Source organism: Rana temporaria, chromosome 12, assembly GCF_905171775.1.
Source record: "Rana temporaria chromosome 12, aRanTem1.1, whole genome shotgun sequence".
NCBI lineage: Eukaryota > Metazoa > Chordata > Amphibia > Anura > Ranidae > Rana > Rana temporaria.
In genome coordinates this window covers 10,381,650-10,406,269 of record NC_053500.1, presented here as the reverse complement: position 1 = coordinate 10,406,269, position 24,620 = coordinate 10,381,650, and the positions used below count along the sequence as shown (strand labels likewise).

At 44.1% G+C, this 24,620-nt stretch overlaps 1 protein-coding gene across 1 annotated transcript in view; it reads right to left on the bottom strand.

The window, feature by feature from the left end:
- KCNG1 (potassium voltage-gated channel modifier subfamily G member 1) overlaps window positions 1-23,057 on the bottom strand; it is a 54,620-nt gene extending 31,563 nt beyond the window's left edge. The window contains exon 1 of the mRNA XM_040330160.1: window positions 22,793-23,057. The gene's annotated coding sequence lies outside the window, so the exon portion shown is untranslated. The remainder of the gene's footprint in view (window positions 1-22,792) is intronic.
- Between the last annotated feature and the right edge of the window lie 1,563 nt (window positions 23,058-24,620).

Here is a 24,620-nt window from a genome sequence, read left to right as displayed (position 1 = left end):
GGCGAGTGAGGTACTGGACGCCTGTCACTCCAAAAGAAGTTCTCGTACTTTCGTACTTCTTTTGGGGCGACACGAGTCCCGCGATTCTGCTTGCGCGATTTTACCTTGTCAGACGACAATCGTACTAAAAATTGCGCCCCGATGGACGAGTGAGTTTGGGGTGGAGGAACTTGACTGGTCTGCACAGAGTCCTGAGCTCAACTTGAAACAACACCTTTGGGATGAAATAGAGCCAGATCCAACATCAGTGCCTGACCTCACAAATGCTCTTCTGGAAGAATGGTCAGACATTCCCATAGACACACTCCGAAACCTTGTGGACGGCCTCCCCAGAAGAGTTGAAGCTGTTATAGCTGCAAAGGGCGGGGCCAACTCAATATTGAACCCTACGGACTAAGACTGGGATCCATTAAAGTTCATGTGCGTGTAAAGGCAAGCATGGGCGTAAAATGAAGGATGGATGGCCGCACTCCAAACCAAACAGGTTGTCTTTATTGAAACGAACAGCAAAACATACCAGATCACAGCAACAGAAACAGGAGGATAACCGACGTTTCGCACTGACTTAGCCATGAATAAGCACTAAGTCAGTGCGAAACGTCGGTTATCCTCCTGTTTCTGTTGCTGTGATCTGGTATGTTTTGCTGTTCGTTTCAATAAAGACAACCTGTTTGGTTTGGAGTGCGGCCATCCATCCTTCATTTTACGCCCATGCTTGCCTAGTGCACTGCCAGCACCCTTGGAATCCTACACCTGTGCATGACCCTATAGCAGACCCACCTTGAGCGGTGATTTTCCTTCTTCTACTGCGTGTAAAGGCAGGCGTCCCAATACTTTTGGTAATATAGCTTATCTGAGCACAATAAATGGCGAACAGAAGTGAATCTAAACCACTAATGACACCAACTTAGTCCAGACAGATGACTTACAATGTATATCTACTGGCATACAGGAGGTTTCCCCATCATAAATATTGCAACCTCAGAAAGTCGGTCTGTCCAGCTGCCACTGTTTAAATACACTTTTTAATAGCTTGTATTGCAGCATGGTAGAAGAATTTTCCCCATATGGTTTGTATAATCTCTCACACGACATATGAATGCTGCATAGTTGGCACTCCCGTCCTGTCTATTCTATGGGTTGTGTACATATAAGCTGTCTTTTAAAAGGCACCAAGATAGAGAAGCACTGCTCCTAACCGGAGGCACAATGCAAACAAAGACATAGCTGCAGCCATATTACCCATTCATCAGTTTCAAGTAGGGATGCACCGATATATCAGTCGACGAAAATGATTGCCCGAAAATTGGGTTATTTGCGTTTTGCCGATATAAAAAAAAAAGTGGCAATAATGGCTGCCGAAAATTATCAGCCAAAATGATGCCAATAATCGTAAATAAGTTCATATTTATTCAAAGTGGAGTTCCACCCACGGTTACAAATTTATCTTAAAGAAATGACAACCCCTCCACCACTCGATTTAAAAAAAAAAATATATATATATATATATATATATATATATATATATATATTTTTTTTTTCCTCCTCCTTACTTACCTTTTATAAAGTACCTTGTGTACTTCTGCCCCGGCTTCGCTGCGGCCCAGTGCGTCATGTCCTCTTCTCCTCCAATGCCTTCTGGGATCTTTGTGTGTCCCAGAAGATGACAGGGCCATTCAGGAAGTGCCGTGCGGCTCGCTTCCTGAAGGCTCCACTGCCAGTTTCCCTTAGTTGGAATGGCAGCGCTTGGATCCGATCCGATGGACATCGTGGGCTCCGTGGACAGGTAAGTGTCCTTATAAAAAGTCAGTAGCTACAGCGTTTGATTGCAGCTGGAACTCTGCTTTAACTTCATGATTATATTATATATATATATATATATATATATATATATATATATATATATATATATATTAGGGCTGTGCAAATTAACTTTTAATTAATCGATTAATCTTAAATTTTTTTGATCGATTGATAAAAACATTATTTACCATATTTTTTTTAGACCACCCAGCCACCAACCTGAATTCTAACATTACAGGCTAAGGCTGCATTCACACCTAAGCGACAGCCGCGTTCGCGTGTAGCGGCAGATTTGCCGCGATTACAAATGTTTATTTTTTTTTTTTTCTAAAGTATTCCCATTGCTGTCTATGGGAAAACGCGCCTGTCGCGTGAAAAAAAGGGTCCGGGACTTTTTTTCAGGCGACAGGCGTTGCGCGTCTATGAGATGTGAACCATCTCCATAGACGGCAATGTGAATTCTCCCCTCTAGCGACAGAAGCGTCCCGCGTTTTGTCGCTTAGGTGTGAATGGGGTCTTACAGTGCTGTACACATGTTGTCGCCTCAATTTGTTGCTTTGCATCTGAAGGCCTGTCAGCTACTGTTGCTGCTGTTCTTTCTGAAAAAGTGAACCACCCTGGATCACTTTTCAGAGAATGGTAAGCTGCTTTACCATCTGTCTAAAAGAACCCTTTGGTTTTCTCTTACAGCTTTCAGAGTTTGTAAAAGACCCCCCCAAACCATACATTTTCTAAAAGCATAGGACCAGTATAATAACAGGAAGGTGCTACCCAGAGCTTTTTTTCTCAGAAAATAGGTGCAGGAACTCAACCACAACCCCTTTCAGATTTCACAAACAGTAGAAGGGTCTTAAAGGGGCATTAAATACCAGGATTGCTTTACACACAGAGTTCAGAGCTGTGACAGAAACCGGACTTCTGTGTTTACAAGTGATTGTGGTGAGCAGGCACCAGGTCTGAGCCAGAGGTGGTGAAACTCAGTTCCCCCAAGTTCCCCCTGAAAAAAAGCCCTGGTGCTACCTCCGGACCCACGTGGATGTCAAATTCGTCGCTACATCCCAAATTACATCAATGGGACTGACTGCACAGGGATGCACTGAATACCTGCACAGGTAAACACAGCCCTGCAGGGGTGTGTATGGCCCCTGTGTGAACATGGCCTTACGATGTTGTTTTTTTTTTTACATCTTTTTTATTATTTTATATTTTTTTTTTTCCTGGGTTGGGGGGGGGCTTTTGTGAGATATCAGACATCAAAATAGATCCCTGATATCTCTTTTTTTGAGACAGAGAAAAGAACGGAGGACAGTCACTTTCTCTACAGCCTGAGCTGCACATTACATGAATGAATAAGGAGTCTGTATATAGACTCCTATTCATTCATAAGCTGACACATAGTAAACCGTGTTCACTATGCTCAGTTATCAATGGAGCAATCGGTAGTGATCGCTGACTTTGTCCATTCAAGGAAAGGGAGGGGGCTGGTAAACATTTACCAACCCCCACCACTCCCCCTCTGAAGGCCATAAACCCTTAAGGAAGGCCGGGTGAAGATGGTAGCGCCAAGGATCTTTGCGGCGATCTTTGCAGCCGCCGGACCTTGCCGAATTTAAATCTCCCGCGCGCACGCACGGGAGTGACGTCATTGCCGCTCCAGCCAATCACAGCGCTGGAGCGGCAATACCCGGAAGACACGCTGGAGCAAGATGACATCTCGCTCGGTGTGGACCAGGTAAGTGTTCTTCACCTCGTTCCGAGGTAAGTATTTCATATTCAGCCAGTATGCGGTGCATACTGGCTGATTATGCCTTTTGCCTTGCAGGTTTGAAAAAAAATAAATGTTTATGCGGTTTACAACCGCTTTAAGCTCTGACAATAAGCCTAGGTTCACACCGAATGCAGGTTTGAAGTTCAGCTGAACGCACACAATTTGAAACCGGCATTTCAGTCTGACTTTGGGGGCGCAATTTGAGAGATATTTCTGCCGGTTCATGCACAGGTGTCTTTTGAAATCGCCCCTAAAGTCGCCAAAAGGAGTGCAGGAACTACTTCTGGAAATAGGTGCGCCGCCGCAAAGTCTGCGTCACACCAATTGGGACAATCCTATTGCCGGCAATAGGTTCCAATTTGACGCATGTCGAACCGCGTCGATGTGAACGGGGGGGCTAAAACCTGGCAGCCATTTAGTTACTATACACAGCTGCACCAGATTCTGTGTGCACCCATTTTAGTAACTCTCCCCCTTATTGTGGGGAAGGTTTTGCTGACTGGGTGTGACAAACACAAAAAAAAAACTATTCTGAAAGATAATGCTACTCTGTTACATAGGCAGATACTTAATAGCATGTTCTGATTTTCTTGTCAGTGTTTTTCTTGTCTCCATGGCAACTATCTTCATCACAAGCAAAATTAATACTCAGATTTTACCCTTTCATGTCAGGATCGTCCTTATGCTCTTATGTTGGGAATACAACGCCCATTATTTACTGTTGGGAGCATTCCGCACATCGCAAGAAGAGGTCAGTTAGACTAGAGAGGGTGATAAACCCAGCAGAGAAGTAGCCGAAGCACCTAAAATATTTTTACCCTGACTTTACTAGTCACCCAGGATAACCCAGGCCTGTTCACACCTCCCTGATGTGATTCGATAACACATGTTAATACGGGTTACACACGTTTGCTCATTGCAGTCCCGTTCATTTTGAATGTCACATCAACCCACTAAGACAATGCTACATTGGCAAGCATTTGTGCGTTTCGCGTATTCTTTTTTTTTTTGACTGTTACGGTGCTTTGCCAACCCGTTCATTTAAATGTGCTCAACACGACATCACTATTACACCAGGCTCTGAATGGGCAAAAACATCCAATCTTTCTGTTCACACGATGGAGACTATAATTATCTTGGTGATCTTTTTTTCCCAAATGTTGTTTATTTTCCTGTTATACTAATATTTTGAATCCAGTTCTTTCTGAACTTGCATAGCCTACCTTTTTAGCTTCAGTGAGAAACTTGGTATTCACTTTCATTCACAGCGCTGAGGTCAGTAGCAAGTTACGCATATGGCAGGGGTCAATAGTATGAATTGCAGAGGTCAGGAGTAAGTAATGCAGAGTTTAGAGGTCAGTGGTAAGTAGTGCAGAGTTCAGTGGTAAATAATAGAGTTGAGAGATCTGTAGCATGTAATGCAGAGTACAGGGGTCAGCAGTAAGTAACGCAGAGTGTACAAATTAATAGCCAGTAACACACACAGAGTGCAGGGCCACCATCAGGAATTTTGGGGCCCCTTACACAGCTTCAGAGGGATATTAAGGGTGGGGTGGGCTTTGGGTGTAGACAAGCAAAAAATGCCATTCGGGCCCTGGGGACCACCGGGGCTTTGGGTGCTGATGAGAATTGTATTTATTTTTTTTTATGTAAAAAAAAAAAAGGGGGGATGCCATCCGGGCCCCTGGGAACCACCGGGCCCCTAACAGGTGTACTGCTTGTACCCCCCTGATGGCGGCCCCGGGTCAGTGGTATGTATTGCAGAGTGCAGGGATCAGTAGTATTGCAGAGTGCATGAGTCAGTAGTATGTATTGCAGAGTGTAGAGGTCAATAGTAAGTAAAACAGAGGTCAGTGGTAAGTAAGGCAGAGTTTTTAGGTCTGAAGTATGCAACGCAAAGTTCAGGGGTCAGGAGTAAGCAGGCCCGGACTGGCCATAGGGCATACTGGGCATATGCCTGGTTGGCCGCGACGGCCCGCGGGCCGCATGTCACGTCTCCCCCAGTGTTACATGCAGGGGGTCCAAAACTGTTAGGGGGGTGTCTGTGTAACAAACTGTGGGGGGCTGTGTAATGTAAAGGGGTCCAGAGGTGTGGAGCTTTGTAATGTAAAGGGGTCCAAATGTGCAAGGTGCTGTGTAATGTAAAGTGATCCAGAGGTGCAGGGTGCTGTGTAATGTAAAAGGGTCCAGAGGTGCAGGGTGCTGTGTAATGTAAAAAAGTCCAGAAGTGCAGGGTGCTGTGTAATGTAAAAGGGTCCAGAGGTGCAGGGTGCTGTGTAATGTAAACGGGTCCAGAGGTGCTGTGTAATGTAAAGGGGCCCAGAGGTGCAAGGTGCCGTGTAATGTAAAGGGGCCCAGAGGTGCAAGGTCCTGTGTAATGTAAAGGGGCCCAGAGGTGCAAGGTGCTGTGTAATGTAAAGGGGCCCAGAGGTGCAGGGTGCTGTGTAATGTAAAGGGGCCCAGAGGTGCAAGGTCCTGTGTAATGTAAAGGGGCCCAGAGGTGCAAGGTGCTGTGTAATGTAAAGGGGCCCAGAGGTGCAAGGTGCTGTGTAATGTAAAGGGGTCCAGAGGTACAAGATGCTGGAACCCCACATCCCATCATTAACCGCAGCCGCGAATCGCTGCCACCACGCCCCCCCATGCTGCTCAGTCTAAAATGCCCGGGCCTATTTTTTGTCCCAGTCCGGGCCTGGGAGTAAGTAATGCAATGTGTAAAAAGTTGTAGTAACACAGAGTGCAGGCATTAGCAGTATATAACACAGAGTGCAGGGGTCAGTAGCACAGCACAAATCCTCCACTCTCTCTGTGAAAATTAACTCCCCAGAGCTCAGATGCCATTCACCTGAAAGAGTGAGAGAAGTCCTCCCAGGTGTCCCCTTGGCAAGGTAATAGGACACATGAGGAAGCAAGAACTTTCCTTGGCTTTGCATTTACATATTTGGTCGATGCGTAGGGGTGCCATTAGGAATTAACGGCACCCACACTTGTCCGCAAAAGTGCAGAGCGTTTTTGTGCAGTGCACCACATGGTGTGCATGAGCCCTTACAGTGCTGCCAAAGATAAGGCTTGATTATTAATTTAAAGCCGGACTCCACCCAGAAGGGGAAGTTGTGGTTTACGTCCCCTTCGCCTCCTCTCATGCCACATTTAACATGTCATTTCTATTGGGGGGTACCTAGTTTTGACAAGTACCCAGGCCCACTTCTGCTCGGATTGCCTAGGCGATCCCAGCGGACATTCTCCTCTGCCCCTCCCTCCCCACAGTCTCCTGGGTCACATGTTCCAGAAGACTGTGGGACCATTCTCAAAAGCACAGCCCGTCTCGCTAATGTGCAGCAGGCAACCGGATGTGAAGCCAAAATCCAGCATAGCCCACAGTTATAATCAGCGCCGGGAACCCGAAGCCTAGTGAAGAACTGGCCCGGGTGAAGGTGGAGCTGGATCTCTGGACAGGTAAGTGTCCTTTTATTAAAAGTCAGCAGCTACAGGATATTTGCTTCCTCCTCTTTATCTGAATCTTTAAATAATACACAGGATTGAAAGAAGACTGATTCCCAAATTCTAGAACACAGTGTGATGACTAAAAAAACACAATAGTGTTTAGAAATCGCTAAAAGTGTGCCTATTATTCAGCAATGGAATCCAGGCATGAAAAGGCACAAGCCTTTTCATGCCTGGATTCCATTGCTGAATAATAATAATAATAATAATAATAATAATAATCAGCCTCATTCCGAAGACAAAGAGGCTTGAAAATATTCAGGGACTGGATGTGTTATTCAGCGATTATGATTATCACTTACCTTAGGTGTTCTTCCAAGTGGTTTTATTAACGCATACTGTGTATAATAATTCTGTGTCGGATTGATCTAAGGCTTTGTACAATATTGGTGCCTAAAATACTTCCCTAGTCAAAAATAAAAAAACTCTAAAATGTTTCCATCGGGTAAAAAAAAAAAGAAAGAAAAAGAACTAGAACTAGAGTGCGACTCTGTGCTTGACGACCCATCTCTAGTCAATAAAATCTAAACAGCGAGCGTCCTGGGGTCGTTTGTCAGGTAATTAATCCATGGATCCCATATTTTGTGAAAGAACTTCATCTTGTCTTGTACTAATGCAGTTAACCGTTCGTTTAGCATTAGCCACGACAATTTGTGTTTAAGCTGATTGAATGGCAGGGCAGCAGACCTCCAGTTTCTGGCAATCGTTATCTTTGCTGAAATAAAAATAAATGTAAGGAGTCGCCTTTGGGCCCTAGAGGCTTCCGCTATCCTGCCACCCAGGAGTGCATGTTTGCATTTATTTATTTTAATTTTGACAATTATGGCTTACAGCTAGTGAAAAAACCCAAAATTCGGTATCTCAGAAAATTTGAATATTGTGAAAAAGTTGAATATTGTAGACTCGTGGTGTCACACTCTAATCAGCCAATTAACGCAAAACACCTGTAAAGCTTTCCTGAGCCTTTAAATCAGTGGTTCTCAACCTTATTAGTGCCGTGACCCCTTGATAACATTTCCCAAGTTGTGGGGACCCCCAACAGTAAAATTATTTTTGTAGCATGGGTTGTCAGCACCCAAGGTAAGAAAAGTAATTTGCGCCCCTAAGCCATGGAATGATGTGCTGGGGGGAGTTCTGATCGGCCAACTTAGGTGTTCTTGATGAAGATCATTTGCTGATCTGAGAACTGTAGTGGGGACTTTTAATGGCAACTATAATCACAGGTAATTTTACACTCTGCGTCTCTGACTTTGTTGTGTCACCTATGCCCGAAATCAGGAGATAGGGTCTCCTCCAGCCCCTCCCACTTCACATTCCTCACCAGTCAGCTGACCTCTAGTCACAGCCATGCCATGGACTGAATGGGCGGCTGCAAAAAAGCTTGAGTGGGCGGCTGCGGGGCTCCAGGAACAGCCCAGCTGGGCAGCCACAGGCTCAAGGGACAGCCCTGCTGAGCGGTCGCAAAAAGGCCAGGAGAGCGCTGCGGGCTTCAGGAACAGCCCAGGATTTGGTGACCCCTGGCAAATCATCATTCGACCCCCGAGGGGGTCCCGACCCCCAGGTTGAGAACCACTGCTTTAAATGGTCTCTTGGTCGGGTTCAGTAGGTTACACAATCATGGGGGAAGACTGCTGACTTGATAGAGTTCCAGAAGACAGTCATTGACACCCTCCACAAGGAGGGTAAGTCACACAAGGTCATTGCTAAAGAAGCTGGCTGTTCACAGAGTGCTGTATCCAAGCACATTAATGTAAGGTTGAGTGGAAGGAAAAAGTTTGGTAAAAAAAAGGTGCACAAGCAACAGTGATAACCACAGCCTTGAGAGGATTGTGAAGCAAAGGCCATTCAAGAATTCGGGGGAAGATTTACATGGAGTGGACTGAGGCTGGTGTCAGTGCTTTAAGAGTCACCACACACAGACGTATCCAGGACATGGGCTACAACCGTCGCATTCCTTGCAACAAGCCACTCCTGAACCAAATACAATATCAGAAGCGTCTTAACTGGACTAAGGAGAAAAGGGACTGGGCTGTTGAGTGGTCTAAAGTCCTCTTTTCAGATGAAGGTACATTTTGCATTGCATTTGGAAATAAAAGGTTCCAGAGTCTGGAGGAAGAGTGGAGAGGCACAGAATCCTGCATGAGGTCCAGTGTGAAGTTTTCAGTGATGATTTGGGGAGCCGTGTCATCTGCTTGTGTTTTATCAAGTCCAAAGTCAGCGCAGCCCTCTATCAGGAGATTCTAGAGCACTTCACGCTTCCCTCTGCTGACCAGCTTTATGGAGACGGTGATTTCATTTTCCAGCAGGACTTGGCACCTCCCACACTGCCAAAAGTACCAATATCTGGTTTAATGATCATGGGATCACTGTGTTTGATTGGCCAGCAAAACTCGCTTGACCTAAACCCCATAGAGAATCTTTATTCTGCCGCAATATCACAGTCTTGCTTTAAAGTGGCTGATCACCCCCATTACCAATATAAAAAAATAAAAACTCTAGTATATACACACACACACACACACACACACACACACACACACACCACAGTTTGGAGACGCTATAAAACTTTTGCGTAAACCAATTAATATACGCTTATTGGGATTTTTTGTACCAAAAACATATAGAAGAATACATATTGGCCTAAATTTATGAAGAAATTTGATTTAAAAAATAAAATTAAAAAAATCGTTTTGTTTTTTTCAAAATTGTTGGCATTTTTTTTTTTATAGCACAAAAAATAAAAAACAGAGGTGATCAAATACCACCAAAAGAAAGCTCTATTTGTGGGAAAAATAATTATATAAAAATTCTATATTCTATACTTACATACAACAAGGATCTGTGATGCCCTGTACACACGATCGGTTCATCCGATGAAAACGGACCGATGGATTTTTTTATCAGATATCCGATGAGGCTGACCTTCATCAGTCTTGCCTACACACCATCAGTTAAAAATCCGATCGTGTCCAACGCGGTGACGTAAAACACTACGACGTGCTGAGAAAAATGAAGTTCAATGCTTCCGAGCATGCGTCGACTTGATTCTGAGCATGCATGGTTTTTTGACCAATGGATTTCCCCACAGACGACCGTTTTTTTCTATCGTTTTTTTTTTTACCATCAGATAATTTTAAAACAGGTCCTAAGTTTTTTCACCGATGGGGAAAAAAAACGATGGGGCCCACACACGATCATGAAAAAGGTCCATCGGACCGTTTTCATCAGACGAACCGATCGTGTGTACAGGGCATTATGGTTTATCCGATGGCCTCATGGATCCCACGCCGCTACCTTCTGGTCAGTGTCGGGTTTCTTCAGCTAGTTGGTTGAAAGAAAAAGATTGTCGTTTCATTTTTGCTTTATTGGAATCACGTCATCCGGAAAGGTGATGATTCCCATGAACAGCCACCCTAGAATTTGACTGCAGCGTGCAGTCATCATGGCCCGGCCGTGTTTACTGGATCTCAAGTACAGTGGTGAATTATTATAAACTGGAAGACAGCTTCAAGATGAAGAGAGCAGATAGGACAAGAGTGTTTAAACAGAGCGCACAGCAGCCGTGAAGATTAACGGAGGAGACTCAAAAACCAACTCTTCTTCTTCTTTTTTTTGTTCACTCTTTAGGCAAATGACATTATTAAACAAGTATGGAAAAGATAAACAAGAGAAGGCGCACAGGGACAGCTGAAGAGATGGCTGTAGGTAGAGAGAATTGATTAACCACTTAAGACCCGGACCAAAATGCAGCTAAAGGACCTTGCCCCTTTTTGCGATTCGGCACTGCTTCAATTTAACTGACAATTGCGCGGTCGTGCGACGTGGCTCCCAAACAAAATTGGCGTCCTTTTTTTCCCCACAGATAGAGCTTTCTTTTGGTGGTATTTGATCACCTCTGCGGTTTTTATTTTTTGCGCTATAAACCAAAATAGAGCGACAATTTTGAGGAAAAAAACTATTTTTTACTTTTTGCTGTAATAAATATCCCCCAAAAATATATAAAAAAAAATGTTTTTCATCAGTTTAGGCCGATACGTATTCTTCTACCTATAAGCGTTTATCGAATGGTTTGCGCCAAATTTGTAGCGTTTACAAAATAGGGGATAGTTTTATTGCATTTTTATTCATTTATTTTTTTACTACTAATGGCGGCGATCAGCGATTTTTTTCGTGACTGCGACATTATGGCGGACACTTTGGACAATTTTGACAAATTTTTGGGACCATTGTCATTTTCACAGCAAAAAATGCATTGTTTATTGTGAAAATTACAGTTGCCGTTTGGGAGTTAACCACTAGGGGGCGCTGATGGGGTTATGTGTGACCTGAAGTGTGTTTACAACTGTAGGGGGGTGTGGCTGTAGGTGTGACGTCTTCGATTGTGTCCCCCTATAAAAGGGATCACACAATCGATGACGCCGCCACAGTGAAGAACGGGGAAGCCGTGTTTACACGCGGCTCTCCCCGTTCTTTAGCTCCGGGGACCGATCGCGGGACTCCAGCGGCGATCAGGTCCGCGAGTCCCGCGGTCACGGAGCTTCGGACCAGGTCGCGGGCCATTCTGCCGACGTATATCGGCGAAGGGGTCCTTAAGTGGTTAAAGAACCTCTGGCTACCAGCTGAACTTATCCTGATTCAGCTTGCTTGCTATGAGGTGAGGGGGGATGAAGAAATGGCCACACACAGAGACAGAGGGGGTTATTTACGAAAGGCGAAGTGCACTTAAAATTTCACTTGGAAGTGCAGTCGCTGTAGATCCGAGAGGGATGCAAGGGAAAAAAAAAAAACAGCATTTTAGCAAACACATGATTGGATAATGAAATCAGCAGAGCTTCCCCTCATTTCAGATCTACCCCTCAGATTTACAGCGACTGCACTTCCAAGTGCATTTTCAGTGCAATTTCAAGTGTAGTTTGCACTTGTAGTGCAAAGTGGATTTGCGTTTCCTAAATAACTTACAAATGTGGCAATACCATTTTTTTACTTTACAGGTCTGAATGCACATATGTTTTTTCTATCTATAGGCCCAATGCACACAGCCGCATAATGATCAGAAAAGGGATAAAAAAAAAATAGAAAACCCATCTGCGACCTAGTAACAGAAGGATCCTTCCTTCAGAAGCCACCTGCATCCTAGCAACGGAAGATGCTACTAGGAGGCAATAGCCAACCAGGGCCAGATCTAGCCAATCTGATCTGGTGGTGCAGAAAAAAAAAAAAAAAAAAAAAAAAAAAAAAAATGTATGGGGGCATACCGTCGACACAGTCTGTCACAAGTGCAGGAAGCCAGTATTTAGTTGTTCACTCGGCACACTTCTGTATCACGAGTCATGATCTGGAAGTAGTGTCTGCCTGGTAGTGCAGAGGCAATGCAGGGGCAAACAGGGAACACGATCATGTATCAGGCTATCATTAGATTAGGGTGATGAATAAATAGAACCTGTGGTCCATTATATCAAGTATCCTTATCAAAGTCCCCTTTTACGTCAGGGTCCCTTTCAGAGTCCCCCTTTACATAATCGTCTCCCTTTACATAATGGTCCCCATAAGAGTGCAGCCATACATCAGGTGTCTCCAACAGAGTGCCCCCTTACATCAATTGTACCCATCAGAGTGCCACCTTATATCAATTATCCCTACCAGATTGGCCCGTGAATCAGTGAATGCACTCTGAACAGGGCTGGGACATGGGGCGGGTGGGAGGGGCAACTGACCTGGTTTGCTGTAGGGACGCCCTCCTTCTGTTACAAGGCTGCAACGGCGGCAGCAATTTTGAAAAGCAAGCAACTGCTGGGCGTAGGTTTCCCTAAACTTGTACATCATGAAGGGGGGGGGGGGGGGTCGCAGTTTGGCATCTTTGCCCTAGGTGACCTTGTCTCAGCACTGACTCTGAGACCTGGGTCTGGGCAGGGGTGGGGTTACAACTAAAATCTGGGGGGCTCCCCCACTAGATTCAGGCTTGTGGCTACCCATTTCCTAGCAACAGAGGCTGATAAACATTTCTCAAATGCTATATGTGTACAAAGCTGCCAGCAGGATCTTACATACTAGTTGCAGTAATTTTATATAGCCAAGAGCCTGTACCCTTTTTTCAGAAAGGATAGTGGGGTTATGTTGTTTGGATTTTGCTTTAAGGTGAACCTGGGTGGTGAATTAATGTAAGAAACTACCACTAAGGCCCCTTTCACACTGGGGCGTCTGCAGTAAAGCGCTGCTAATTTTAGTGGCGCTTTACTGTCATGTTTGTGGAGGTATTCGGCCACTAGCGGGGCGCTTTTAACCCCCACTAGCGGCCGGTAAAGGGTTAAAACCACCCGCAAAGTGCCGCTGCAGTGCATATTCATTTCAATGGGCAGGAGCGGTATACACACACACACACCACTCCTTCACATCGCTCCAAAGATGCTGCTTGCAGGACATTTTTTTTTAACGTCCTGCCAGCACACCACTCCAGTGTGAAAGCCCTTGGGGCTTTTACACTGGAGTCAAATGAGCGGCTCTTCTAGGGCGTTTTGCAGGCGCCATTTTTAGCGCCTGTAAAGCGCCTCAGTGTGAAAAGAGGTCCAACAGAAGACTTACTCCAAGTTCCTGAAGGTCACCTTAATTTTCTCTTGAAACGCCAGGATCTTGGAAAACGGGTCATGGTGCATTTATATACAAAGAGCAACCTGCTCCTGAGCTTTCCTATTAGCACATCGATGTCATGGCAGCCTAACTAACCAGTAGGAATTAAAAGAATGTTTGTAAGGGTGGAGCTACAGCCATTAAAAGTAGTATTAAAAGCAAAAGCAAAAATTTAATATATTGCAGCATACCAATTCTTATACCGCATACACACGACCGTTTTTCGGGTTGTAAAAAATTACGGGTTTTTTTATGTCATTAAAAACGATTGTGTGTGGGCTCCAGAGCATTTTTCACGATGTAAAAAATGGGCATTAAAAATTTCGTACATGCTCTAATTTTTCACGTCGTTTTTAACATCGTAAAAAATGGTCGTGTATGGGCTTTAACAACGTGAAAAAAACGTGCATGCTCAGAAGCAAGTTATGAGACGGGAGCCCTCGTTCTGGTAAAACTAACGTTTGTAACAGACAGAAAAGCGCTAATCGGCTTTTACGAACACTAAATCAGCTAAAGCAGCCCAAAGGGTGGCGCCATCCGAATGGAACTTCCCCTTTATAGTGCCGTCGTACGTCACCGTGCTTTGCTGGAGCATTTTTTTCTTCACGATCGTGTGTAGGCAAGGCCATTTTAACGATCGGGTTAAAAAAAACTTTTTTCTAGACCATTAAAAATGTATTTTTTACAACCCGAAAAACGGTCGTGTGTACGCGGCATTAGATTTTATGGCTGCACGTTTTCTGTTTAGGTTTTTTTTCCTTTATTTTCACCTAGTGAAGTTGCCTACAGTTCACCTTGGCACATTAATGGTGGAAAACCCCTCATAATAGCAGGTGTACAGCCCCGGAAACTCATCACAGGGATGGTGACAACCCCTCATAATGGGCACAGCAGGTGTACAGACCCGGGGACTCAGCACAGGGATGGTGGGAACCCCTCATAATGGGCACAGCAGGTTTACAGACCCGGGAACTCAGCACAGGGATAGTGGGAACCCCTCATAATAAGCACAGCAGGTGTACAGACCTGGGAACTCAGCACAGGGATAGTGGGAACCCCTCATAATAAGCACAGCAGGTGTACAGACCTGGGAACTCAGCACAGGGATGGTGGGAACCCCTTATAATGGGCACAGCAGGTGTACAGACCCAGGAACTCAGCAGAGGGATAATAGGAACCCCTCATAATGGGCATAGCAGGTGTATAGACCTGAGAGCTCAGCACAGGGATGGTGTGAACCCCTCATAATGGGCACAGCAGGTGTGCAGATATAGTAACTTGCACAGGGATGGTGGGAACCCCTCATAATGGACACAGCAGGTGTGCAGATATAGTAACTTGCACAGGGCTCTCACCAATAGAGACTCTGCGATATAGAAGACAGTCAGTTTAGCTTTTTTGGCTTTTCATAAACGGGTGTTTTAGGTTTTGCTCCTTTCATGTATTTGTGAAGAGATATGGTGGAATCTTTAGTGTAGTGTTTGAAGTCTGATCTTGATGTAAGATAGAACAATGTAATTTATGACGCATACACAGTGTTGTTTTCAATTTAATTTGTTTATACGTCTGTCAAATTAATTTCCCTAAATGGAAATCAATAGAAAAAAACGTCATAAATGTAACACAAATGCGTCACAGACAAATCAATTTTTGGCTGAAAATGTCTCAATGCAGGTATTACTGCACGTGAATCTTACTTGCTTCTGTGTCTGATGCCTGTGTACACTTACAGCCTCCACTGCCTTGCAACTGACTGGGAGCCCAGGTTCACACTGGGTACGATTTGAGATGCGATTTCACATGTCTAATCGCATGTCAAATCGGCGGCATTTGCCGGCAATGACACCGTCCTAATCGGTGCGACGCCGCATCTGCGGCGCTGCACCGATTTCAAAAAGTAGTTCCTGTACTACTTTTTGCGATTTTGGGCCACAATTTACATTGACATCTGTGGCATCTGTGTCTCTTAAATCGTGGACGAAATCAGGACTGCCAGCGGGAGTGAAATCGTGCGAGTTCAGCTGAACTCGCACGGCTTCACTCCCGCAGCCCAGTGTGAACCTGGGCGAAATGTGCAAAATCTGGTGTGTGGAGAGCTCCATGCACACTATAGTGGGGTACATACTATAATAAAAAAAATTATCGAGTGAATGATCGTCCTATTTTCCTCATTGTTTCACAGCAAGTCGGTACCGAGGAAGCAAATAATGTATGAAAATTCTCAGACAAAGGCTACTTTTTTGTTTTTTTATGGTTTCTGATCATGTAGAGTCTTTTATTTCTGATTTTTCTCTATTGAAAATGGTACACATTAAATAAAAATTGATCATTCTGTTCTCGAAAAATTTGTCCCTTTGGAAATTTTTATTCGGAAGGTCAGAATCGGCTTTCGAAAAAATTCTGTACAACACTATCAGAAAAATGTTACAATCGTTCCTCGGATGAAAATATTCGAATGATTTTCTTATAGTGTGAATGAATGAATGAATGAAAAACGTATATAGCGCGGCACATGTAAACTGAATCGCCTCTGGGCGCTTGTTGTTCCTGTCTCTTGACATCAAAAGAGCAGAGTTTTAATCTGTCTTCTGAAGGCCAGGTGGTTTTCCTCCAACCGAATGCTGGTTGGTAAAGCGTTCCATAGTCTAGGACCTTGGAAAGCAAACCTTCTTTCTCCTTTGGACTTGTATCTTGCTTTGGGTACCTTGACCAGATTTTGGTCGGTGGATCGCAGAACGCAATTGGAATTGTGGGGTTCTATCTTGTCGCAAAGATATTGCGGAGCCTTCCCATGGATGCACTTATGGGTCAGACAGAGTGCTTTAAATGCAATTCTGTCTTTTACTGGCAACCAGTGAAGGGTTCTCAGCGAAGGTGAGATTGATTCCCATGTTTTTTCCCCAGTCACAAGTCTGGCGGCCGTATTCTGAACGACTTGCAGACGAGAGATTTGGTACTTTGGGAGTCCGAGGTAAAGGGCATTTGCATAGTCCAGTCTGAAATTTACAATTGTTCCCACCACGACTGCTACGTCTTCTTTGGGGATAAATGGAATAAGTCTGCGTAGTAGGCGCAGCAGATGGTGAGATCCGCTGACTACTGACCCTATTTGTGCATCCATTGTCATGTAGGTGTCGAAGATGACCCCGAGACTTTTGACTTTGGAGCTAGGGGTGATGATTTGGCCCAGAATGGGCGGCGGTGTCCAAGTTGTTGCCAGTTGACTCTTACGGCTGGCGTGAAACATGAGAAGTTCTGTTTTGGAACTGTTGAGTTTAAGATAACTCTTAGTCATCCAGTTTTCTATCAAAGAGAGACATTTCTCTAAACTGAGATGATGATCCTTTTTGTTGCAGATGCGAAAATACAGTTGTGTTTAAGCTTTTAGTGGGAAACCAGTACACTCGCCCCCTTCCCAACTGCCATTAATCTTTGACCAATAAGCACTGGCAAACAGCTCTTGGGCTGCACCACTCGGCAACCATGATTGTCCCCCCCCCAAATGTCCCAGCAGTTGCCAGTGTGGGCTGTACTGTGCCACAAAGGCCTAGTCCAGCCTCTGGGACATTCATTAAGTGCCGGTTCACACTTGTGGATTCGCAAGGTTCCCGCATCGCACTGCAGGTTCCCGCATCAGCACCCGACTTGCAAGGCAGTTCACACTGCCATATGTGAACTGCCGGGAGTGTCAATACAATGTCATTGACCCCCCCATTTCAGCTTGCACATCGCACTGAAAACTGACAGTTCGGACATGAATCGGATCACATGGGTGTGAACCCCTTTTGCGATCCGATTCTGGTGCGGACCAAAAAAAAAGGGTCCTGTGCTAGTTTGGTCCGAATGCAATGTGAATTCAGCCATACTATTTGTTTGGCTGAAATCGCATGTGATTTGCACTGCAGTGCGGTGCGAATCACATGCAATCTTGCACTGGTGTAAACCAGCACTGAACAGTAACGGGTTTGGAAAGTTATATACACTAGTAACTCTGTGCTGTTTGACAGTCCTGGTTAAAAAAAAAAAAAAAAACAGCCAATGACGAGAACTTTCAAATTAGACGCCTATTCCTCTGCTGCAAAAAGGAGCTTACACAACCTCTGTGCACACTGTTATAATGCATTTTTATAGCTCTGACACATACCACGGAGCTGTGCACGGAATACTAAGCCAGCCACATCAGTTTCCATAGGAGCTTACACTCTAATGCCCTCCCTCACTATTATACATTTATATAGCTCTGACATATACCACAGTGCTGTATAGAGAACACTGCGCCAGTCACATCAGTCTCTGTACCAAAAGGAGCTTACACTCTAATATCCCCCCTCAGTCACACTATTATTATTATACATTCATATAGCTCTGACATATACCACAGTGCTGTACAGAGAACATTGAGCCGGTCACACCAGGAGCTTACACACAGCCACACATTATTATTATACATTTATGTCCACTTCAGGCACACCATCATACATTTATATAGCTCTGATATATTCTGTAGGGCTGTAAAAAAAAACACAGCCATTCACACCATTCTCTGCACCAGGTGAGCTTACACTCTAATGTCCCCACCATAGTCACATGCATGTATATATTTATATTGCTCTACACATTCACCGTCACACATTGGGGCCCAAGGTGGGCAGAAGATGATCAACCCACACCTATGTTTTTCATACACAAGGCACATATGCTCAGGGAATACCTGCCAATTGTGGTAGGAAATGGATCCAGGACCCCAGCGCTATCACACCACATAGCTAAATATTAAAGCCAGCAGATTTGTGAAAAGCTTTTACCCAGCTCCTGGGATTTGTCCATCTCTGGCCTCAGTACACACAGGTCCTTTTTGTGGTCAAAACCCATTGTCACTTCTAAACCCTCAGAGCTTGGGGGAGCAGAGATCTCTACACTGTAAGCGGATGAAGTCAATCTGATAACATACATACTGCACACACAGGGGGGACAGGAGAGAAGTCCTCAGTGACATTGCATCCCCCCCCCCTGTCCTTATTACTCCCGCACCTGGCTTCTCTACAGGAAAATTATTCACACTTATGCAAAGCAAGTCATGGTCTCTCTGCATGGTTCACATCATCCAGTCAAATGAGGTGGAAATAGTTGGTTTTCCCTAGTGGTAGAACAAAGATTATAACCCACGTACAGGTGTCATAAAACAAAGCGCAGCAACCAGATTCCACTTCAGTGGATCACACCAGTAAAATGATGATTTCTATGGGACACCGCACACTGCTTGTTACTAATATTTTGTTAACTGGTTTAGATTTTTTATTTTTATTTTAAGCTCCATGGTGCAGTGAACATACTCAAAACGATTTATTTATTACTACGTACAGTACTACGGTACTGTAATAGTAGTAGTGCCATCAATTTACGCGGTGCTTTACATTGTACATTCACATCAGTCCTTGCCCCTAAGGGAGCTCACAATCTTTGGTCCCTGACTCGCAGTCGCATGCAGCTCAGGTTCACATTGAGGACGGGTTCATGCACAGATGTCTATTCAAATGCCCCCCCCTGGAGTCGCCAAAAGTAGTGCAGAAACTACTTTTGGGAATCAGTGCGGCGCCGCAAAGTTGGCATCATACCGTTGGCAATGGTGCCGGTGTCCTGACGAGAAATGACCGCCCGGTACTGCGCATGCACAGCGCATGAGAAATACAGAGCCTCCAAACTTCGAAATTTACGATCAGCTGTAGACAGGTGCCTGCGCACAATGGCCAACATTGTGCCATCCCCCCTTGAAGAGTTGCATGAGCATCGGATATTGTGCGCCGGCGCCGTCTAAAGCTGATCGTAAATTCCAATGTTCGGCGGCTCCATACTGCACATGCGCAGTACTGGGCGGGCATTTCTCGACGGGGCATTTTTCATCAGAACACTGGCAATAGCCACCGATTTGACATGTTGAAGTGGCCCATTGTGAACGTAGGCTAATACACACACACACATACTAGGGCCAATTTAGACAGGAGTCAATTAACCTAGCAGCAAGTCCTTATAGTGTAGGAGAAAACGGGAGTACCCTAAGGAAACCCACACAGGCACAGGGAGAACAGGCAAACTCCAGGCAGGCAGTGCCATGGTTGGGATTCAAACCAATGATCCCGGTGCTGCCAGGCCGAAGTGCTAAGCAAACACAATTTAACAACAGACGCATAAAGAAAAAAAAAAGTGGTCGCACAAAAAGTAATGCACTCATAAAAGAGCACAGGGGGTACCCATGGTCCTCCTCACAAGAGAAAGGACCCTGGCTCCAGGCAGGGACTGGGGTACGTGTGGTCCACCCAACCAAAACCAAGTGACTCCCTTGTTTACCAAGTTCAACGTCTCACAAACTCCAGCAGTATGGATGCAGCATCAGTAATCAGAGGGAATACTTCACTTATTAAGCATGCAAAGGTAGTCAGATTGACCAACATATTCCCATAGTTTGCTTCAAGTAACAACAACTATGAAGAGTTAACAAAAAGGAATTCATTTAAGATCCTGTAAAAAAATAAAATAAAAAAAAAGGCAGACTGGATGGACCACTTAGTATTTTGTCTGCTATAATTTTTCTATCTACGCTTCATCATGCAACTTTACTGCTCTTACTATAAAGAATCCTTGCTATCCCAATGGTAAAAATCATCCTTCCTCTACAGAGGGAAAGAGACAGGGAGATCGGTTTCTCTACCCAGTCACCCATAAAAAGGACATTTTGAAGGACTATCTCAGTACCAACTTACACGGCGTATACTCAAGATTTGATAAAAGATATTCAATTCTTCCTCCAAGTCTACAGAGTTAGATTCTGGGAGCTCCTCCATACACACCTTGTGTCCTGTTGCCCTCATTTGTACCAGCTCTTTCTATTGACCTTGGCTAGATTTCAATGTCTTACAATCACATTTAGTGTGCATTTTCTTCAGATAAAGCAACACACTAAAGAGTGCAAAATCTGGTGCAGCGCTGCATAAAAACCAGCTTTCCGGTATTTTTTTTGCCAAAGTGGAATTAAACAAGCTCAAGTTAGAAGCTGATTGGCTACCGTGATTTTGCACACTCCAGCTTTGGTAAGGCTGGGTTCACACCTGCTGCGGCCATGTCTCACAGCAGGGATTCCCGTGCATCCCTGTTCACAGATTCGGGTCCGAATTTCTGCCTGAATTCATATTCGATTCTGAAGCCAAAGATGCGCAAGACCCTTTCCAAATGCAAACAGCGGCCGCCCCAGAGATGTGTGAATTGGCTCCATTTGAGAGCTGGTTACACTCTCCTGTCATGCGAATTGGATGCGGCAGAAAACTTGCATCCAATTCTCATAAGTGTGAACCCAGCTTAAATCAACCCCACTGTTTCTAAATCCGTGTCTGTGGCATGGGCACGCACGGGGTGTACCTGGGCACACCCCCCCCCAATCACCCTTTGAAATGCAGATTTCCTCTGCTGAACACCCTTACTACCTCGTGGCAGCTGAGGCTACATAGCAAGGGACTGGGGAATCTCTGTCCTCAGTCCCTTGCTCTGCTATTTCATTTCACCAAAGCCCCTCAATGTGGCTCCTAACAAATTGAAAAAAAAAAAAAAATTATATATATATATATATATATATATATTAATTATTATTATATACATTTTATCTTTTTTATATATATATATATATATATATATATATATATATATATATATATATATATATATACACATATATACACTTAAAAAGAAAAGATTGGACAGCCACACTTCCACGAAATCCTTAAAAAGGTGGCCTTTAATGGTAAAAGACATGGAGCACTACAAAACACAGCAGACAGTGGGGTGTAAAGCTGACGCGTTTCGCACTGTAATGTCAGTGCTTGGTCATAGCGATTATATATATATATATATATATATATATATATATATATATATATATATATATATATATATATATATATATATATATTTTTTTTTTTTATTTATTTGGAAAAAAAATGATATAATAATAATAAAAACGACTGACATGTCCACTGCTCTACTGTGCATGTGTGTTTGAGCTTTGGGATGCACGCCTATGGCATATGCCTTACATTCACAAATTGCCATTTTTACAAGAATGCTGTAAAACAAATAAAAAAAAAAATCCCTTTTAGACAAGCCATAATAAAATTAGCCCCCCAAGAAAAAAAGAAACACTTGACTGATTGAGAAGGAAGTACACTATTGAGTTCAGATCAATTCAGCTGCAAAAGGTGAACATGTACAGCCGAATCCATACAAGCCAGACAACAGACCCGAGCAATGCCTGGGAGCCGCACAGCTTTCCAAGCAGCTGAATAACTTTGTGGCAGGCAGAGATTTTTCCCTGCATGAAAAGTGAGCGAACCTTTCACCACGTGCGAATGTCATCAGGGGAAAAAAGACAGCAGGAGACAGAAACAAACTCCACACCGCTTATTGTTTCTCTGGGAGAAAGTTTTGGCTACATTGTTTGTAAAGCGATCTTCTTATTGATATCATTCGGTGGGATATAGAGATGATACAATCCTAGACAGATCCCAGTGAGCTGTGTGGGTGATCCAGCAGATCCATGCAGGGTTGGTGTATCAGGATCCCCCCCTCCCTTCCTGTAGGCTCAGCTGTGTGATGGAGAATTAATCAGCGCTGACAATCACACAACACATGTTGCATTTTGCGGATCCCGCACACTTCTCTATCTGCTGGAGGGAGAGGTAACTGGGAAAGCTTTTTTCTTTTATCATCAGAACAATTCCTATTTATCATAATTTCTCTCATGTGTTTTCAGTTAGCTGCCAATCACCTGTCACACATGTCCAAATAAACACAAATCAACTAAATAACACACACACACACCTAGTATTCCAACACACTGCAATGTGACTGCTGACATCATTCAATCCGCACACACAGCAACAATGTATAATAAAGTACACGACAACAACATATAGGGTGTGTAATAAAGTACACAGCAACAATGTAGAAGAAAAGTACATAGTAACCAGCTACAGGACAATGTCTGTAAATCACAGATCTGCCATGTCCCAAGGAAAGTTCCTGCATGAGAAGTGATGGAAAAAGATTCACCTGCTCTGGAGGGTGAGCTGTCAGGGTGCAGTCCTATCTCCTCCGGTAATCCTCCTGCATTGTCCATTTGTGTGCCCATGCCAGGCTCCAGAGAGGGCAGCCCGGGTACCCAGGGAAGAGGAGCGCTGCTAGCAGAGCACACAGGCATCTGAGTGTGCTGAATGGAGAGGAGGAGGCTCCATCACTGGAGAGGGGCTGAGCCTGGATGGGGAGCTGATGATTATTTCCCTGTGTGACAAGCACACTGCTGCCTCCCACCACCATCCTGACTGACAGCTGGGATTTCCTAAGAGGTGCTGCAGCAGATTTAAAATGACATGCATAAAATGTATGTGTATCTTATTTTCATTTATATTAGAAAAGTAAAATCTTTTTTTTTCACAACATTCAGCAGCCAGGCTGCAGGAAGATTTCCTAAGAGGTGCTGCAGCAGTCTTGGTGCAGCCCTTCCATTTATTTCAAGAAACACGATCATTGCTGTTCAGGGCTGAAGTGTCCCAAACTCAACCTTTAACCACTTGAGCCCCGGAGGGATTTACCCCCTTAATAACCAGGCCATTTTCTGCGATACGGCACTGCGTCACTTTAACTGTAAATTGCGCGGTCGTGCGATGCTGTACACAAACAAAATTGATGCCCTTTTCTCCCCACAAATAGAGATTTCTTTTGGTGGTATTTATTCACTTCTGTGGTTTTTTTTGCGCTATAAACAAAAAAGGAGCGTCAATTTTGAAAAAAATTATAATTTTTTTTTACTTGTTGCTATATATTCCTAAAATGTCTTCATCAGTTTAGGCCAATATGTATTCTTCTACATATTTTTGGTATATATATATATATATATAAAAAAATCCCAATAAGTGTATATTGATTGGTTTGCGCAAAAGTTATAACGTCTACAAAATAGGGGATAGAATTATGGCATTTTTATTATATATATTTTTTTAATAAAGTGATTTTTAGCGGGATTGCGACATTGCAGTGAACAGATCGGACACTTTTGAGATTCTTTTGGGACCAGTGACATTATTACAGAGCTAAAAATAGCCACTGATCACTGTATAAATGGCACTGGCAGGGAAGGGGTTAACACTAGGGGGCGATCAAGGGGTTAAACGTGTTCCCTGTGAGGTGTTTCTAACTGTGGGGGGAGGGGACTGACTTGAGGAGGAGAGAGATCGCTGTATGCGAATGGTTTGTGCAAAAGTTATTATTATTTTTTATTATTTTTTTACTAGAAATGGCGGCAATCTGCGATTTTTATTGGGACGGCGACATTATGGCGGACATATCGAACACTTTTGACACATTTTTGGCTCCATTCACACTTATACTGCGATCAGTGCTATAAATATGCACTAATTACTGTATAAATGTGACTGGCATTGAAGGGGTTAACACTAGGGGGTGAGGAAGGGGTTAAATGTGTACCCTGCATAGTGTTTCTAACTGTGGGGGAAGGGGACTGACTGGGGGAGGTGACCGATCTGTGTCCCTATGTACAAGGGACACAGCATCGGTCTCCTCTCTCCCTGACAGGACGTGGATCTGTGTGTAAAACACCGCTATTTTACCGCGTTTTCAATTCATTTAAATGAAGGGGGTGTTTTTGGAGCGTTTTAATAGCGCTATTTTTACCACGAAAATGCGGCAAAAACGCACTAGTGTGAAAGGGCTCTTAGTGTCCAAAAACGCATTAAAAAGGTCACAGAAGCTGCAAAACACACAGAAAAAAAAGAAGCTCAATAAAAACATGCAGAAGAGCCCAAAGAAGCTCAAGCTTCTTCAAGCTGAAATAAAATCTCAAATGCCTGTAAAAGCAGCATTT